Raw genomic sequence first — 21,730 nt, forward strand, 5'->3', positions numbered from 1 at the left:
TTTGCTCCAAATTTGCATTCAACTGATCTATGTCCATACATTTTACATGTGAAACAATGACCTTCAAATCTCTTATATAGATAACTAGTATTTGCATTATGGCTTGTATTTCCATTTGGTCCGTTTCTACACAATTTACAGTATGTCCAGGCATGAGACAAACAAAGTGAACAGGTTTAAAAACTTTCTTACTGGTAGGCTTGTTAGCCTTAGGATCAGTTTTGTCTTTGTGAATATTTCTCTTTATTCGAGAAGACTCTCCTTTCTCAGATGTTTTAAAATGTAATCAAGATGTATCACCTTTCATCCTTTGTGATTGAATCTACTCATCCAGCATGGTAGAACTTCTATTGAACTTTTCCAGCTTTCCATTAGCCTTAGTGAGTTCTTTGGTAAGATCTTCATTGTGTTTTGAAAGAGTCTCTCTTAGAGATGATGCCAATTCAAGATCTAGCTGCAAAGCTTCGTTTTCTTCCTTTTCAACATGCCAATGTTCATGTGGGGTTGCATTCTCTTGTTTGATCTTAGCAATCTCATGATCTCTTTATTTGACAAGGTCTTCAGCTGCCCTCCTGGCTTCCAAATCTTGACTCATGTAGATAGTTAAGCTTTCCAATTCTCTTCTCAGATTTTGCTTTTCACAGTTCAGTTTTTCAACTTCTTCAGCCAATCCATCAATGCTAGCTTCATCTAAAGAATTATTATCAGATATTTCCAATCGTTGTTCAGTCAACTCTCTCCTTTTGACTTGTGAAGCTTTAAATATGACCCTTAGGGTTTCAAGCTCGTCCTTAGTAGCTTCAAGCACTCTAGCCATCTCAAAGTAGCTCATATCCTCCATGGTGGCTTTAGGGTTTCCTTCCAAGCAATTAAGCCTTAATAAAGTTAGGCTCTGATACCAATTGATAGAATTATAAAGCACAGAGAGGGGGGGGGGGTGAATCAGTGACACCAAAAGCAATACTACTTTAAACACTGACCGATAGATATAATTAACAAGTTTACTCAACACTATGCATGCAATCCAAAATGATATTAAAGTATCCACAATCAGTAAAAGATCCACCATAACACAAGTGTTTATTTGTGGAAAAACCAAATGGGAAAAACCATGGTGAGATGAGACTCAAAAGTTAACTATTTGCAGTAATAGGTAACTGACCGGTTAAGGTCTACAAAAATGCTCTGCTAGGAGTGAATCCTGTTAGAGATCCCAAAGCTGTGTTAGGAGCTATACCCTATTAGGAGTAAACTCGGTAGAGTATTTCTGAATCCAAACTAATGGATCACGTGGTTAGAGGATTTTTACAATGAAGCTTGTTAGAGCTTTACCCGGTTAGGGGATTTGACTGTTGTAGTGATTAGAAACAATAGGTGTGTGATCTAATAGTAGCACAACTTTCTTGAATAGATCCTCTTCTGCTCGTTCACAACTGCATCGCCAATATATTCAACAATACTTTCAACATCTACTTTGCATCATATTTCTCTCTTCATACATATCTGTTTTCGAAACATAATGTGATTATATAGACACTTGATTTCATGTCGGCTTAGAAATTGTATTACAATTTGCTAGGTGCAATGTATCTGGACAATCAAAACATAACTCATCACAATTTACTACCAAAATGTGAGTGAAGGGTAACTCATCATGACCGGTGATAACTCATCACATAATCAATGAATGATACCGGTTGAAGCATTGATACCGGTTAGAGTTAACCAATTCAAAATTTAAACCGATTGTCCTCCATTGCCTCTTTGATGATCTCCGCTGGATCTTCAGGTTGATGTCAAGTTATTTTCTGCATATTCTGGTTGTGATATAATACAAGTAACTTTGAAGTAACACCGGTAGACAATGTGAACATATGTGTGTGTATATATGTTCCAGCAATGAAAACACATGAAGTCATCTATTACAATCATCATCAAGCCAACACGATGACTATGATGTTCATGCTCTGAGAGTTGATCTTAGCTTTTCTTTCCGTCAAGAGAAGGTAGACCTAATGGAGGAGACATAGAAGGTGGTCACGATTGATTTCATGAGATTGAGTCATAAGTATTCCAAAATGGAAAAGAGGATACAAGATATATAGGTCACCTTTTACAAGAAAGATGAAGAGCTCAAAGTGATGATTTCAAAGGTTGACAAGCTCTAAAAGGAATTGGAGGCCCACCTTGTATCTGTTCGTCAGGATGAAACCACATAAAGGATCCATCTAGATCATGATATAAAATATAGATTACTTCAACAAATATAGGAAAGAGAGAAAGAAGTGTTGAGGAAGGCCCAAGAAGAATTAAAGAACAAATTCTCAAAAGCAAATGATGCCAAGGTCCAGATTGAGATGTAGTGGCAAGAAAGGAAAGAGAATCTCTAGAAGGCATTGCAGGAGATCCAAATGACACTAGAAGCCAACAAACAAAATGGAAGTGCCATTAGGTTTGAAATTCAAGCATAACACTTCAAAGTGAAAGCATAACACTTCAATGTTTCACTTGTACCTGCTGAGAGAGTAAGTGAAAGAAAAATAGCTACAAACTTTGCAATTGCAGGCTGCGACTGCATCTTCCAGCCAAAAGGCTAACTTCATCCCCATACTCCAACAACTATATGTATCTTTTTGGGAGAGGATATAGGGTGCCCTTCTCTCTATAGTTGACCTTTGAATTCATTGTAGATGGTCATGAGTTAGAAATAAAGGTGTAGGCAGTGGCCCTGGAGATATTGGAGAACATCATCCCTAAGGTAGCTCAGTCCCAGGCCATTATTAAAAAAATGTGCATAATGGACAATGAGACCTCGATTGTTGCAAGTATCATTGATAGGCGATTGGTTGCGAAGAGAGCCAATGATTTTATTCAGTATAATGCATCTTCTCTGATGTGTAAGGACGCCTTGATGGGCCTCATCTTTTGAATGGAAAATGTGAAGGGAAGAATTGATCGATTGGTTCAACTGGGACTCCTTCCCCTATTGTACCAGACGAGATAGTACTAGGTGACAATCAGATTCGGGACCTGTTGGAACAGAGGAAATATGACCAATCCTTCCTATAGGACCTTGAGATGGGCGTTGGCATCCTCGAAATTGAGAAAATCCTAAATCCTCTCATAGGACTTCACTTCCAGTTGGAGGTAAAGCTCCCCGCATTGGCCAACTTCTCTTTCCAGGAAATGATTGCCTTGGAACTCATTTTTGAAGAACTACAAAGCCATCAGCCATGCTCAGATGAGAATCGGGATTGCTTACAGTTTGCATTCACAAGGATTTAACTTCCTTCTATTTTCCTTCTTGAGTAGGTTTGGTGTAGAACTAGAAATTCTGGGTTCTCCTTCTTGGCAGAGAGCCTCGAAAAGTTGCCAAGATATGAACGAAAAATTCACAAGGATATGTTTTCGCTTTGAATAGTTTCCATCCTCAATTTTACTGGATTTTGGAGTTTTGGTCGCATTGTGAAATGTGGCATTGTCGCAGGATTTTGTGGTAGACCCACACCTCTTTCCTGATACATCCTCATTATGCCTTCACACGTTTGGTTCTCGCTTTGTGAACTGGGTGTCTTGAGCTCCTAATAGTACATACTCGACATGGCTTCCACTCGAGACTTCTAAGGTTTTCGATGATCAGGGCCTTTCTTTTCTTCGTCGTGTTGCCACGTGTTCGAGGGTTGGCGACATAGTTTTGTTTTGAATCACACCAAATATCAAGATGGAGATCGTCAACAATATGAGATGAAAGGACAAATTAATGTTGCTGAAATTTCACGGGGGAATAAGACCATTGCGATCTCCTAGAAGACTTATCAAAAGATATGAAATATGATCATATTGAAAAAGAAGACGATTAGAAGAACCATCTTTATGGCCATCTACCACCTTAGGTTGGCAGAAGTTAGGGTTTCCTGTTTCCTTAGGGTTGTTATCTCAAAGTATAAAGGGATGATTTTTCTTTAGAGGAGGGACTTTTGCTTTTCATAATTTAGAGAAAAGACTAATAGACTGTGCCATCTTGGCCTTTTCGTGTTTTCATCTTTGGATTTATTTAAAAGTATTATGTACAGATTACTGGTGAATGTTTTATGTCTCTTATGGTTTCTATTTATAGAATGCAAGTAATTGAATCATGTTCTTATTTACTCTTTTAGGGACTTATGGATGATATTCTATTATTGTATCATGTCAATGTGAATGAACTGTTATTTTAAATGGTGAATGAAAGACATGTATTCCCTCCTGAGTCTTAGTAATTAATTATGTTGAAGATTTCAAATATTTGAATTTGATGTTTGTAAACTTCAAGCCTCTTATTCTTCTTCAAAAGAGTGAATTTATTCTATATTCAATTCTATGGATATCATGTCTATAAATTAGTTGGAGAAGTTCTTAGCATTAAAAATTCTAGCATATTGCCTTAGTATTAGTTTTGTTTTTGTTATTCTTTCCCTTTTCACCCCATTTTCAATTACGAAGAATCAACTTCTAAAATCCCGGAGTCCATTTCACAGAGAGCATCAAGTCCCACCTTTGTGGAATTTCCCAACTGCCTCGCTTCAGGGCTTTGGACGCAATTGGGGATCAACAGTTATACCAATATCAAGTGTGTAGATATTTTTTCATATTCTTTAAATATTTTTATATTTATTTTTACTTGGTTTTTGAAGTGAAATTAATTATAATTTACTTTTTTTTTGAAATAAGGATATCAATATCTAGTACACAAATATTGTTAATTTTTTAAATTTTTTTGGTAGTTATAAAATGAAGACGTTGTTTTTTAATAAAATGCATACATTCGTTAAAAATAGAATATAAATATAATAATCAAATAATTTTTTTTCAAAATTACATTTTTTGAGAAGCTTACATTAGGGCTACATACTTACAAACTAATTTTGATACCTTAAAAGGTAAAGTAAAATTAGTTTTTTGATAAATGCAAAGGAGATTCCATTGATGGTTTGATTTAAGATAATGAGGGTTCTATCCTAGTGTTTTTAAGGGGGTTTATTCTAACTATCTTTAATTAAACTCCTTTAGATGAAACCCTTCAAGGCTTAAGTTTATTTTTTTTTATAAAATTTGCGATTTCAATAAAAAATCAATTTGTCCTATAAGTGGCATACAAATGTGGCAACATTTGTAAACTCCCAATGTTAGGGTAATTCTTAGACTCATACCTAAATTTTGAGGGTTCATTTGTGATGCCCATTTCTATGTACTCTTTTTTTGAATCAAAATATCTATAGTTCATACATAAATGAAAAAGATAATTCGTTGTCTCCTTTTGTATGAGATCTCTGATCCCATTTTTAAATCATGAATATTCATTAAGATTATCATTTTAAATTAGTCTAGTTACAATGGACTGATAACATATTTCAATCAAGTGTTGGTTCCCTAATAACGAGTAGTGTATAAATTCACATAAAACAACATAAAGACTACCATTTCAAAACTTCAAGTTCGGAGTCACTGGCTAGAATATACACCACTTATACACAAGATGAATAGCTCATACACATCACAAGTACAATAGTGATCAGCTTAAGAATACATCACATTTATATAATGTGGATGATCCACACATAAATCACATATTTATATAAAGAATAATTGGTATCATAAAAGTGGATGCACCTCCTATATGGATAATCTCACTCCCTATTTAGCAATCATATTATCTTATAATGATGTTCTATACAATCTCATACATTTTCAAATCCATTCTTTAATTATCACCCCAGCTATCATATATTTTGGCAATGAAATAATCTCACTAGTGTAACTCTTAAGAAGTGACATCCAACTAATCTCTCGAATCTAGGACATTTCTCTAGATTTTTATGTCATACCCAATCCACCAAGAGGCATTTGGTCCCTAAAGATTAGGTACTAATCAAATGTAGTAAGTACATTCCCACTTCCTTTTTGGAAATCCAATTTACTCTGCTATGGAATCACTCTTTGTGACCTATAAATAAAATTTCATGCTTAAATTGCTAGAGTTGTCTCATTGAGGATAACATTATGTTTTGGTTCTTATTCCTTAAGCGAAAAATATTTCATTTTTGGCATAAAAAAATCATATTGTTTATCTAATAAAGAGGGTTCAAACAACTTTAATCTAGTAACATTAGTAGTAGAGAAGATTTCATGTATTGTAGAGAAAGTTTAGTTTGAAAGAATTCTTTAAAATACATGTTCATGACCTAAAATAGATCACATGTCAAAGGTATGATCTTTCTTTAGGTTCCTTGAAGTGTCTCTATTCCTTGGTACTGAAAATTTTATTGCCAACATGAAATTTTTTTTCTATTCTATGTTGATAATGGAAACACTTATACCTTGCTTGCTAATTCTTGAGTATTTTTGAGACATGGATATAGATTTGTCTCACCTTATCAAGTAAATTTATATCCTTAACCACTTTTGTATCTCCATTTTCTATCCATTCCCTTGATTGACCCATGCCGACATAAGATCATGGGCTAGGTGCAAATAGCTAAAACAAGCCCTAAATAGAGATTAATTTATTGTTGAGTGAATGGCCTTGTTATAGGAGTATTTTATGTATGTTAAATTTTCATCCCAATCTTTAGGATATCTCTAATTGTACCCATATAGTAGTTGCACCAAAATTCTATTTGTAACCTTTGTTTGTTCATCTCTTTGGGAATAAAATGTCATATAGACTATTTTAGCTTGTTACCCATTATACTTCAAAATGTGAACCAGAAAAATTGTGTTCCAATTTGAAATGATACTCTCTAGAAGTTAAAAGTATATACAAATTATTTTAAATAATATTTCAATCAATATCTTTTTGCGAGCAATGTGTTGGTTGAAAATTTTGTCAGCTCGAGAAGAGTTTACAAAATTGTGGTTTCAACCACAACAACCCAAGATTAAAACTATCCTAATTATTAAGGGAAGGCTCCCCCTGTGATTCACTACTCTATTCTATTAAAATAAGATACAAATTTTTAACTCCTATTCTAACATGGGCGGTACATCACCCTATCCTCTTTTTTAAAGATAGATTTTATTCTTTTCCTCTCTTTTTAGAAAATAATTTACAATATAGAGAAGCAATATTTCCTACAATTTGGTTGTTACAAATTAACTTGGAAAGAAAGAACAATATAATATAGACAATAAAAGAAGAAAAGTGTCTGTAAAGGTGCAATGTCGTCGGTTGCTTCTTCGAGACTGGAAATAGTGCTCAAGCTTAAAGTCTTAAATTCACTGTTGTCCTATCAACCTTTAATAATAATAATTTACTCTATAACCCAAAGAGTTAACTAAGAGAATCAAAATAAATATCAAAGTCTTTAAGATGATTCCTAGCTTCACCTTTGATAATGCTTTTGTTGAAGTAGTAATACAAAGTTCAATGTCTTCAAGTTACCATTTCTTTTCCAAGATAACACATTCAAGCACAAAGTCTTCAAAGTGGAGCTATAATATATATATATATATATATATATATATATATATATATATATATATATATATATATATATATATATATATATATATATATATATATATATATATATATATATATATATATATATATGTATAAACTATTTCTACTTAAAATATCGAGATATATATATATATATATATATATATATATATATATGTATGAACTATTTCTACTTAAAATATCGAGATGAAGCCCAAAGTCTTCAAAATGATAATATGATCAGCAATTCCTAATTTTAACAACAATAGTCAAGATATGACTCAAAGTTCACAAGTTAACAATTGCCTCTACACTTTAATAATATCCTCTCAACACACCTTTACTTGAGAAAATAATATTTTATAATGAAAATGACATAAGAACACTCTCACCATAAACACAAATAAATCCAACAAAAATTATCGATGCCAATAGCTTTCTTCTTATTTCATCAGATTTGTAAAATCACAAGAGGAACACAAAGTTTCACTTTTTCTTCGCTTTGACAGAGTTTAGATATATATATTAAAGACAATAGATGGATCTAAGATGCATATTAAAAAGAGCAACCTCATATATATAGAGGAGAGGTGTAGCATGAAACTTGGGAAATTACAACTAATTTGTAACCAAGTCAAAGGTAGAGTTTGATTTGACTTGGGACACATGCAAGTTCTGGATGCAAAAGCATGAATACAAAATGACACTTGATGTGTCAAAGTCTTATTATAAAATGACATTAGACTAGAGATGCGTAAAAATGACTAAGTGTTAGCCTCATCTTGTTCATCATTGTCTCCATTTTTCTTCATCGATATAATCTTTATGTTTTCACTTGATAGCATGCATTTCATAGTCATCTGGTCCCAATGTGTTGAATCTGGCATGTGGAGTGGAGTTGCGGAAATGGATTTTAAGAATTCTTGAAGTTGAAGAAAAATGACCAAAAGGGGTAGAAGAAGTGCATTTCAGACTTATAAGTTCGATTTGCATTTAGGAAGTGTCAACAGTCATATAGGTGCATATCAGACTTACATGTTTTATTTACACTTATGCAAAAACAAAGGGAAGACAAACTGACTTTTGTGCAAATCAGGGTTATAAACCCGAGTTACAGCTAAGAAAGGATTATAGTGCAAGTCAGGGTTATAACCTCGATTTATATATAATAAGGGAACATGGTGCAAGTCGGAGTTACAAATCCGATTTGGATTGACTCTTAGCACTTGGAAAATATGCAAAAAGAAAATGGTGTGGTGCACCATGAAGGGGAGACTTGGTGTAGATTGGGGATACAACCCCGATTTGCACCGTTGGGTACACTAATACATTTGGCGTAAAATTCCGACCGAGGTTTCCAACATAGAAGGTATATAGTGAATAAATTTGATTTTTGTTTTTGAAAAATTTTCTGCATTCGTTGGAATTCCGATGGTAATTCAATATTTGTTTTCGATAGAGAAGGAATTGGCAATGAAATTTGTGCTTTTTAAAAAAAAGTGCCCGCGTTCGTCGAAATTCTGACGATCGCAGGCATTACTTAAAAAACAAAACAAAAGACCAAGATATTTCAAATCATTTTCGTGGCCTCTTCTCATTCTCATGTTGCCACGCCAAAAAAATACTCCCGCCCAGAGTAAGCGTACTCTAGGTTTTAAATGAGGCACGTAAAGCATTTTGACCGATTAATGCTAGCTCCAAGCAATGTCAGCTCGTGGAATAGGGTTTGCAAAAATGGGAGAAATGTCAGCTCATGGAATAGGGCAGGTGTAAAGCTCTATCAACATTCGCCAGCCTGTGTGAAAATGGGAGCAATGTCCGCTCATGGAATAGGGGCTATGAGCGGACATTGCTTGGAGCTGTGCGAAAATGGGAGAAATGTCGGCTAATGGAATAGGGCAGGTTTAAAGCTTTGTCAACATCCCCCAACCTGTTCGAAAATAGGAGCAATGTCAGCTCATGGAATAGGGGCATGCTCCTGAGGGCTAAAGACCAATAGGCTTCATTCCCCTTCTTTCATTCATTAGTATCGGTCACCCATCTATTTTGCACCTGCAGATAGTGATGTTTTTGATTCTTTGTTGGCTTGGGCGCAGGTGTAAAGCTCTGTCAACATCCCCCAACCTGTGCAAAAATGGGATTTTTGAAATGGCACGCCGACTATTTGACAGACTGCCTTAGAGAAATTGGAAGTTTTGGAACAAGGTATGAACACCTATCATAGGATAAATAATAGAGGAATTTTGTCACAAGTTGTAGCTGCAATTTCTAGGGTACATGTTTTAAAGATGTTTTATATCATAGAATCAACATTCCAATGTTTATTTATTTTTTAAAATTTGGATATCGCATTCCCAACTGATGTCTATTTTCATGAAACTATTCGTTTAGGCAAGCAAAAAAAGCCTGAAAAACTACACAAGGCTTAAACCATTATTCATAGCCCCTAGAAAATCTCTTCATTACCAAAAAAACCTATTCATACTTGAAAACATTATTCATGCCTAAAACATTGTCCATGCCTAAGACATTAATCACAACATCAAATAATATTTATAGTGTAAATAAACACTATTCATGTTTAAACTATTGTTCATAGATTCATTTAACCTCAAAAATTACTCTAGAAGCTCTTGAGTCCAAATTTGTTGTTCTCTATACTAATTATGGGTTTTGAAATCTATTTAGTATGATTGTGTAATATCACTTGTCCAATGATGACTGAAAAACAAGGAATATTCGCTATCAAATCTATGTGTTATGTTGTTCACTATTGTTGCGTGTTATGCGGACTACTGTCTTAGAAGTTTTTAGTTTGGTATAGAGGTGAACCATCACATATTTCTCATAAATGTACAACTGCAATTGACTGCAAGTGAAAGAATGATAGCCAAGAATGTATATACAATCAAATTATGATGATCTAACACCAAATTAGACTCAAAATCAGAATGTTTAGCTTGCTGACATTATATCAAACAATTGGCAAGAGTCCTTAGAAAATGGGCGTATGATGATGCAAACTCAAATTCCTCTTATTTCATATCTAAAGATGATGAAAATCATTTGTGTCTTAAATAATGATATCAACAACTAAAAATGGGAAAATAATATCCTAATTACGACTCCCTAATTAGTATAAGATACTATTTCCACTAAGGATAAATATTCAAAAAGTATAATAATTACACTAATACATATATCACTCTCATGCCTTCCTTAATTTGATATAAGTTCCCTCTATCCAAATATGAAGTCTCAAGGGAGTTGTATGTGTCAGTTATTCAAGCTTCTTCTAAATCTATTCCAACCTCTTCTTCCAACACATGTCTTGATGATGGTTGAGGATCTTTAAACTTTGAAAATATGAATGAACACACTCCTCTAGACATGATTTGAATACAACATTTAATTATAAACATGGATGCAATGGACATGATTAGGGATGTGTGCAATGAAGTGTGGAGGTTCATGAGAAATATACATTACATTTTTCTGAAGAAGATTTAGGTTTCTATCCTCGTCCTTTGTTTACATCCCTTCTCCCATTGTCTAATATATCTATGACTTTTTCAACAACTTTTAATCACAAAAAGAAACAATTTTGTATGAGTTTCTTAAAGTCAACTTTATTACTCTCCCCTTGAAAACATATGATTACACCTTTATTTGCACCTATGATCGACCAAAAACATTTACATATGATTATAACTTTATTCGCACATAGATAAATTGACAATGATCCTAAATCTTCAATTTTGCAATCAATATAGCTAGACAAATCACCTTTTACATTGACACTATCAGGAACTTGAGATAAAACATTATAGGACACTATTCATTCTGATTACACAACCTCCATAGGTTTTGATGTGATCATTAACCTTTCCATTTGCTTTGATGATGAAGCCATTCAGATAAACTTGATTCAAGATGAGATTTACAAAGAAATACCTTAATTCTCACGCGCTGCCTCAGTTATTAGTTGCTTTCTCAAGTGCATGCCTGTTCAACCTTCGCTAATCTATGAACCAACTTCAATCACGCAAATCACGACACAAATTTGACTAAAACTAGCTAACAATTCTCTCTTCGCGTTGCAAGTGCTCAAGAATTCTCTTTCGAATGCATTTAGGATAAAAATAACATAGTAAAACTTGCTTTTATCCTTTTTACCTATTGCATTAAATGGTTGACTACTAGGGTTACAAACCCTAATTCACCGCTTAACGATGCATACAATTTTAACAGGTGTAAAACTGGTTGATAAACTTTTGAAAAACCGATTGACAAAAGATATCAAGATTTCACACATAACAACTCAAAATTCAAACTGTCTTACCACTCATCTTTCAAGGGGTCCAGAAGTAGATTTACTGCTATGCTCCCCTTAGCTTTGTTTAAAGGCTCCATTATAATATCCATTTTATAGGATTACCATAACCTAAACTTTCTTGGAACTAAATAGAAGCATAGAAACAACAAGAACAAAGATCATACACACCTCAAATGAGAACCAACACTAAGATATTGCTTAAGAAAACCCAAGATGCATGAAAAACTATAAGAAGAGTGTATAAAGATGTCTCATACTGCTATCTCAAATGTTCATATATGTATTACATCACCATACATGGTTCATGGAGTCTTGCAACACCAAACATAGACCTCTTCATATCTACTTCACCCTCTACAAGAGTGAAACTTCTAGACTTCCAATTCAAATCCTCCATGAAAATGAAGTCAACTCTTCCCACCCCAATAGTATCCAACTTATAGAACTCCTCCACCTTCCTACACTTACAAACCAGTTGTCTCCCCATGGGGAGAAACAAAAACCATGTATATATGTAAGTATTCTTCCCATATAGGATATGTTGGAAATTATGTAAACACTAAGAATGAAGGTGATCTCTTTGAAAATTACTCATGTGTCTCCTTGTCCAAGTGATATGACGATGCCCAATCAAACAAGAAAGTGACAAGATGGAACTATACATGGAAATTGATGTAGAACAAAATCCAAGGATGAATATGATGAGACAACAAAAAGGTAATGGTTATCATTAAGGAAGAGAGATAACCCCTCAAATGTATCCACCTTATAAAGAAGCCCATCAAAGACGATTTTTTTTTTTATCTTTAAAATCATCATGCCTACGTTGAGTTTTTTAATTTTTGCTGATCACTAAAATCTTCAATATGAAAATAATATTTAGCCTATACTTATTTTCTAAATGGATTCTTGAAATAGAAAGATTGCTAACTAAGAAGAGAAGAGGTGGTCTAGAAATCATGTCCACCACTTTGTTAGTTTGCCATGATTGTACTTGAAGACTGATGGAATTGTTGTAAGAATGCTATCCACTTGTTATAGTGTGATTGTTGCAACTTTATTAAGATTGTAAATAATATAGCTGTTGGTGATTAATGTACATACACCATCATTTTCTTTTCTATTATATGTATCACTTCTATTTATTTACCACTAAAATGATTGAATTTAGATTCTTTAATATATAATATAATTCAAGATATTCTCTAAGTATTTCTATTTAATAATAGATTTCCCAACCTCCTCATACAAAAACACAATACCCATAGTGTAATCACCTACATCCAAATTTGGACTTTGCTGAATAGTTTAAAGTGCAAAAATTAGACCCATGCTAAGCTTTTTTTAAATAGATTAAATTATGGTTTTTTACTAGCTTAATTATAATTTTATTCAATGTCCACGAAAGCATGTAATTGGGTTGACATATACAAAAAATATTTCACAAACTTCTAGATTTATTGAGTTGCTGCAACAAGACTCCTTATTTGATAATTATTACTAGTATTTGACCACTTTAAAATAAATTCCACTTGCGAGGGACTCATTTTCTCCTCCCGATTGATAATCACATGATCAAAATACATCAACATATTTGTGGTAAACTCACACTTTTGTCATTTAACAAGAGTTGATTCTTGTAAAAAATATTAAACACTTTTTTTTACATGTGAGAATTTCTTCATATACTTTATTAAACAACTTATATCTTAAGGAAAACAAATAAAAAAGAAACTATCAAAGGCCTTAATACCTTATTTGTTAGCAACTTGAAGGTGGGAAATACATTACATAAAAAATAGTAACATCAAAGCACTCCAAATTCTTTTGCTTAGTTTTAACTATTTTCTTCCATATATCTCCTTTATTTATCTTAAATTGGTGACACCATAATTATAAACTTGATTTAGTTTCTAACTTTCATGCTACATTCAATTGAGAAAATAATCTATTTAGGATAGTAGCTACCTAAATTATATTGTGATTTTATACACCCTAATAGTCCACAAACACACACTGTCTTGTTCTTCTTTGGCACAATTATAATCAAAGAACCATAAGGCGATGTACTTAGTATTATCAAATCTTGTTCTAATAATTTATTCAGCAAAAATTTTATACCTCATTTGCTTTAGTAATGCTTTGAAAATACATCAAAGTGTGGGTATATGACAATCTAACAAAACTTAGATCTTTAAACTTTTCTACACTCACAAGTTTTCATATAAATCAATGAGTGAGAAACCCATGCAGCTACTACTCTCATTTTCCTCTAATCATCAAACACATAAACTTCCCACTTGCATTACTTAACTTTTTAGATTGTTAAGAACCGACTATAGATATTGTAGTTTTCTTCACTAAAACATTCAAAGTGAATGGATCCCCATATAGAAAAATAATATATATTATTTTATCCCATGGAATTAAATACCATCCCTTATGTGTAAATATGGAATTCCAAAAAAAATCTACATAATTGAAAGGAATGAAATTAACCAAAATTTTATTCTTAAAATTAGTTCCTATACAAAGTGATGACATAGGTTTTTCTGTGATATAGACATCCACTCCTTGCTTGAGCTAATTGAGAGAAAGAGGGTTGTGGATGATATTTGGTATTCAATCCCAACTCACCTATTATTTTGTGTAATAAGAGTTGGTTAAAAACAATTGTATAGTTCAATCAATCCAAGTTCTTGACCTTTATCTAGATTTTGATATGGAACAACTATGTGATTTTTTCTTCTTCTTTTCCATTGAAACTCTCAACAACTACTCAAGTATACTTTTTCATCACATAAGAAATACGAAAAGGTTGAGTTTGAATCTTTCTTCTTCCTCCTTGAAGGTGCAAGTTTTAGATGTAGCTTTATTATCACAATGTGAAGAATATAATTTATCTTTATCCTTTCCCTTTTCCTTGTTTTGGATAGAAGTATTACCTTTATTATTGTACTTTCCTAGGCTTTACCCTTAATTTTTTCTTTGGCTAACTTTAATCACTTTTTCCTTGTTATTTGTCATGAATGGAGAAGTGTTTTTTCTTTTCAAGTCAAGATAGTGGACTTGAACATATGATTTGTTATTATTTCTTTTTATGAGTATATGAGTCTTTAGGTTCCTAAAATATCCTCCAGTGTACTTATCTACAATTACTAGTCCTTGGCATGCTTCTTTAGTTGAACCAATCTTTGCTAAAATTCACTTGTGTATTGTTGTAAACAATAACATTATCAAGTTACTAGAAATAGTTGTCATTACATTATATGTTTCAACTAGAAAATTGGATAATTATTTTTTTCATCAAGTCTTTCATTATATATAGGAGCTAGTTTCCTATAATCTAGGGAAAATGCATACCTTTTGTACAATGTCAATGTGAGATTAGCGAGCTTAAGACTAACAAATAAAATTTGTTTGTGTGGTGAGAAATTTCAGAAATTAAATAAAAACTTTATTTGTGATATATTCCCATATTTCCCCATACTTATTTCCACATTATAAGGTTGAATGCCTATTTTAGCTTTAGCTTTAAATAAATTCTCTTTTGAAGAATATCCTTGTTAAATTTCAAACTTTCCTAACTATCTTTCTTCTTTATGAGATGTATTGTTTTACACACTGTTTGAATAAAGCAATAAATATGTTCTCCAACCAATCAAAATTTTCTACCAAATTGCTTATTATCACATCATCTTCTATCCACTTGAAATGGGTCTCACAATATTCTTCATCACTTACCATAACTCTTCTTATTCGTATCCACTATCTAAAGAAGATTTCAAATTTGTATGAACTTAGATTATCATTTCTACTTGATTTAACATATGAAATGTTTTGTATGGAATTAGATTATCATTTCCACTTTCATTATAATATCATATTTATATGATTACTACAATCTAAGCAGGCCATTCCAAATGATCTCCAAGGTCCTGCATTGCCTCTTCCAGTTCTCCTTCTGCAATTCATAGCCACATGATCATAATTGTTACAAATGGTGCAAATGACATTAGTTACCTTTTCCGTCTCAAATGGACTAAACCGGTTGACATAGGGTCTCTGACCATTCATGTTACCCCAGTTGTCATAGGTTCTCGTCCATTTGCCATTAGGTCTTGGACTCATGTGAGGTATTGGATTGTTTGCTCCATATCTGCATTCAACTGATCTATGTCCATACATTTTGCATGTGAAACAATGACCTTCAAATCTCTTAGATACATACCTAGTATTTTCATTATGGCTTGTATTTCCGTTTAGTCTATTTCTACACACATTTGCAATATGTCTAGGTTTGAGACAAACAAAGCGAACAGGTTTAAAAACTTTCTTACCGGTAGGCTTGTTAGCCTTAGGAGCAGTTTTGTATTTGTGAATCTTGCTCTTTATTCCAGAAGACTCTCCTTTCTCAGATGTTTTAAAACCTAATCCAGATGTATCACCTTTCATCCTTTGTGATTGAATCTGCTCATCCAGCATGGTAGAACTTCTATTAAACTTTTCCATCTTTTCATTAGCCTCAATGAGTTCTGGTAAGAGCTTCATTGTGTTTTGAAAGAGTCTCTCTTAGAGATGATGGCAATTCAAGATCTAGCTGCAAAGCTTCTTTTTCTTCTTTTTCAGCATGCCAATGCTCATGCAGGGTTGCATTCTCTTGTTTGATCTTAGCAATCTCACGATCTCTTTCTTTGACAAGGTCTTCAGCTACCCTCCTGGCTTCCAACTCTTGACTCATGCGGATAGCTAGGCTTTCCAACTCTCTTCTTAGATTTAGCTATTCACCATTCAATTTTTCAACTTCTTCAACCAATCCATCAATGCTAGCTTCATCTGAAGAACTATTATCACATATTTCCAATATTTGTTCAGTCAACTCTCTCCATTTGACTTATGAAGCTTTAAATCTGACCCTTAGGGATTCAAGCTCATGCTTAGTATCTTCAAGCACTCTAGCCATCTCAAAGTAGCTCATATCCCCCATGGTGGCTTTAGGGTTTCCTTAAGCCTTAAGAAAGTTAGGCTCTGATACCAATTGATAGACTATCCATGCAATCCAAAATGATATTAAAGTATCCACAATCAGTAAAACATCCACCATAACACAAGTGTTTATACGTGGAAAACCCAAATGGGAAAAACCATGGTGAGATGAGACTGAGAAGTTAACTATCTATAGTAATAGGTAACTGGCCCGTTAAGGTCTACAAAAGTGCTCTGCTAGGAGCGAATCCTGTTAAAGATCCCAAAGCTCTGTTAGGAGCTATACCCTGTTAAAGGTAGTACCCTATTAGGAGTAACCTCAGTAGAGGATTTCTTAATCCAAACTAATGGATCACGTGGTTAGAGGATTTGTACAATGAATCTTGTTAGAGATTTACCCTGTTAAGGGATTTGACTATTGTAGTGATTAGAAAGAACATTTGTGTGATCTAATAGTAGCACAACTTGCTTGAATAGATCCTCTTCTGCTCGTTCACAACTGCATCACCAACATATTAAACAATACTTTCAACATCTACTTTGCATCATAATGTTCTCTTCATACATATCTATTCTTGAAACATAATGTCATTATTTAAACACTTGATTTTATGTCGGCTTAGAAATTGTATCACAATTTCCTAGGTGCAGTGTATCTAGAAAATGAAAACATAACTCATCACAATTTACCGCCAAAATGTCGGTTAAGGGTAACTCATCACATAATCAATGAATGATACTGGTTGAAGTACTGATACCGGTTAGAGTTAACCAATTCAACAAGTAAACTGATTGTCCTCCATTGCCTCTTTGACGATCTCCACTGGATCTTCAAGTTGATGTCAAGTTATTTTCTGTATATATCGGTTGTGATATAATACAAGTAACTTTGAAGTAACACCGTTAGACAATGTGAACATATGTGTGTGTATACATGTTTCATCAATGAAAACATATGAAGTCATCTATTACAATCATCATCAAGCCAACGCGATGACTATAGTATTCATTCTGTGAGAGTTGATCTTAGCTTTTCTTTTCCTCAAGGCAAGGTAGAATGGATGGAGGAGACTTAGAAGGTGGTCATGACTGATTTCTTGAGATTGAGTCATAAGTACTCCAAAATAGAAAAGAGGCTACAAGATACATAGGTGACTGTTTACAAGAAATATGAAGAGCTAAAAGTGATGATTTCAAAGGTTGATGAGCTCTGAAAGGATTTGGAGGCCCAACTTGTATCTATTCGTCATGATGAAACCACATAAAGGATCCATCTAGATTATGATATAAAAGATAGATTTCTTAAAAAAATATAGGAAAGAGAGAAATAAGTGTTGAGGAAGGCCCAAGAAGAATTAAAGAACAAATTCTCAAAAGCAAATGATGCCAAGGTCCAGATTGAGATGTAGTGGCAAGAAAGGAAAAAGAATCTCCAGAAGGCATTTTTGGAGATCCAAATGACACTAGAAGCCAACAAACAAAATGGAAGTGCCATTAGGTTTGAAATTCAAGCCAAAGGAGTTATCTGAGTCTCATCAGGCACATAACACTTCAATGTTTCACTTGTACCAGCTGAGAGAGTAAGTGAAAGAAAAAGAGCTACAAAATTTGCAATTGCAGGCTACGACTGCATCTTCCAACTAAAAGGCTAACTTCATCCCCATACTCCAACAACTATATGTTTCTTTTTGGGAGAGGATATAGGGTGCCCTTCTCTCTATAGTTGACCTTTCAATTCAGTGTAGATTCTTATGAGTTAGAAATAAAGGTGAGGGCAGTGGCCCTGGAGACATTGGAGAACATCATCCCTAAGGTAGCTCGATCCCAGGCCATTATAAAAAAATTGTGCATAATGGATGAGACCTTGATTGTTGCAAGTATCATTGATAGGTGATTGGTTGCGAAGAGAGCCAATGAGTTTATTTAGTATAATGCATCATCTCTGAAGTGTAAGGATGCCTTGATGGCCCTCATATTTTGAATCTTCTCTGAAGTGTAAGGATGCCTTGATGGCCCTCATATTTTGAATGGAATAGGTGAAGAGAAGAATTGATCGATTGGTTCAACTAGGACTCCTTCCCCTATTATACCAGACGAGACAGTACTAGGTGACAATTAGATTCAGGACCTATTGGAACACAGGCAATATGACCAATCCTTCCTATAGGACCTTGAGATGGGTGTTGGCATTCTCGAAATTGAGAAAATCCTAAATCCTCTAATAGGACTTCACTTCGAGTAGGAGGCAAAGCTCCCCGCATTGGCCAACTTCTCTTTCCAGGAAATGATTGCCTTGGAACTCATTTTTGAAGAACTACAAAGTCACTAGCCATGCTCATATGAGAATCGGGATTCCTTACAATTTGCATTCACAAGGGTTTAACTTCCTTCTATTCTCCTTCTTGAGTAGGGTTGGTGTAGAACTAGAAGTTCTGGGTTCTCCTTCTTGGCGGAGAGCCTCTAAAAGTTGGCAAGATATGAACGAAAAATTCACAAGGATATGTTTTCGCCTTGAATAGTTTCCATCCTCATTTTTACTAGATTTTGGAGTTTTGATCGCATTGTGAAATGTGGCATTGTCACAGGATTTTGTGGTAGACCCACACCTCTTTCCTGATACATCCTTGTTATGCCTTCACACATTTGGTTCTCGCTTTGTGAACTGGGTGTCTTGATCTCCTAATAGTACATACTCGACATGGCTTCCACACGAAACTTCTAAGGTTTTCGATGATCAGGGCTTCTCTTTTCTTCATCGTGTTGCCATGTGTTCAAGGGTTGGCGACATAGTTTTGTTTTGAATCATGCCAAATATCAAGATGGAGATCATCAACAACATGAAATCATAAGGACAAATTAATGTTGCTGAAATTTCACAGGGGAATAAGACCATTGCGATCTCCTAGCAAACTTATCAAAAGATATGAAATATGATCATATTGAAAAAGAAGGTGATTAGAAGAACCATCTTTATGGCCATCTACCACTTTAGGGTGACAGAAGTTAGGGTTTCCTATTTCCTTAGGGTTGTTATCTCAAAGTATAAAGGGATGATTTTTCTTTAGAGGAGGGACTTCTGCTTTTCATAATTTAGAGAAAAGACTAATAGACTGTGCCATCTTGGCCTTTCTGTGTTTTCATATTTGGATTTGTTTAAAAGTATTATGTCAAGATTACTGGTGAACTTTCTATGTCTCTTATGGTTTCTATTTATAGAATGCAAGTAATTGAATCATGTTCTTATTTACTCTTTTAGGGACTTATGGATGATATGATATTATGGTATCATGTCAATGTGAATGAATTGTTATTTTAAGTGGTGAATGAAAGACATATATTCCCTCCCGAGTCTTAGTAATTAATTATGTTGAAGATTTCAAATATTTGGATTTGATGTTTGTAAACTTCAAGCCTATTATTCTTCTTCAAAAGAGTGAATTTATTCTGTATTCAATTCTATGGATATCATGTCTATAAATTAGTCGGAGAAGTTCTTAGCATTAAAAATTCTGGCGTATCGCCTTAGCATTAGTTTTGTTTTTTGTTCTTCTTTCCCTTTTCACCCCATTTTCAAATACGAAGAATCAACTTCTAAAATCCTGGATTTTATTTCACAGAGAGCATCAAGTCCCACCTCTGTTGAATTTCCCAACTGCCCTTCTTCAGGGCTTTGGACTCAATTGGGGATCAACAGTTATACCAATATCAAGTGTGTAGATATTTTTTTATATTCTTTAAGTATTTTTATATTTATTTTTACTTGGTTTTTGAAGTGAAATTAATTATAATTTAGTTTTTTTTATTTGAAATAAGGATATCAATATCTAGTACACAAATATTGTTAATTTTTTTAATTTTTTTTGGTAGTTGTAAAATGAAGATGTTGATTTTCAATAAAATGCATACATTTGTTAAAAATAGAATATAAATATAATATTCAAATAATTTTTTTTCAAAATTACATTTTTTGAGAAGCTTATACTTGGGCTACATACTTACAAAATAATTTTGATTCCTTAAAAGGTAAAGTAAAATTAATTTTTTGACAACATTTTGATAAATGCAAAGGAGATTCCATTGATGGTTTGATTTAAGATAATGAGGGTTCTATCCTAGAGTTTTTCTAAGGAGGTATATTCTAACTATCTTTAATTAAACTCCTTTAGATGAAACGCTTCAAGGCTTAAGTTTTTTTTTTTTTATAAAATTTGCGATTTCATGAAAAAATCAATTTGTCCTATTAGTGGCATACAAATGTGGCAACATTTGCAAACTCCCAATGTTAGGATAATTCTTGAACTCATACCTAAACTCGAGGGTTCATTTGTGATGCCCATGTCTATGTACTCTTTTTTTGAATCGAGAGATCTATAGTTTGTGATGCCCATGTCTATACCTAAACCTTGAGGGTTCTCAAAGGAGGCTAAATTGCTCTAGACAATTAAAAGGTTGGGTGAAGATGCGACAACAAAGGAAGACTTATTAGGGGGAGAAGACCTTAACAACTTGCAATCATGTGTTGATATTTTGGAGTTAAAAGTGGATATGATAGACCAATACAGGGTAAGAGTACAATATGAGCAATATGCAAAAGACTCCTAGGAAAGTATAGAACTGATCTAATGCAATCAGGAGCACTTAATTAGGAAGTGGTCCTCAAACAATGGGAGGCACATGTTTCTGAATACGTCTCTTCAACCACCCAATTTGATCTCACAATGATGGATAGATACATGCACTTGGTCTTTCAATCATACCAGACTACACAAATAATTGATAGTTTGGTCGACAAAATAGAAGAGGTAAGGGAAGTTTTAAGGGTTTCAAAATTCCAGATTGAGTGTATCCGACCCACCATCCACCCCGATAGACTGCTACTTGGGGAATTACCTCAACTACAAGGAAAATAGTTGAGAAACAAGGAGTTA

The sequence above is a fragment of the Cryptomeria japonica genome, chromosome 5 (genome assembly GCF_030272615.1).
Source record: "Cryptomeria japonica chromosome 5, Sugi_1.0, whole genome shotgun sequence".
In the NCBI taxonomy this organism is placed as follows: Eukaryota; Viridiplantae; Streptophyta; class Pinopsida; order Cupressales; family Cupressaceae; genus Cryptomeria; species Cryptomeria japonica.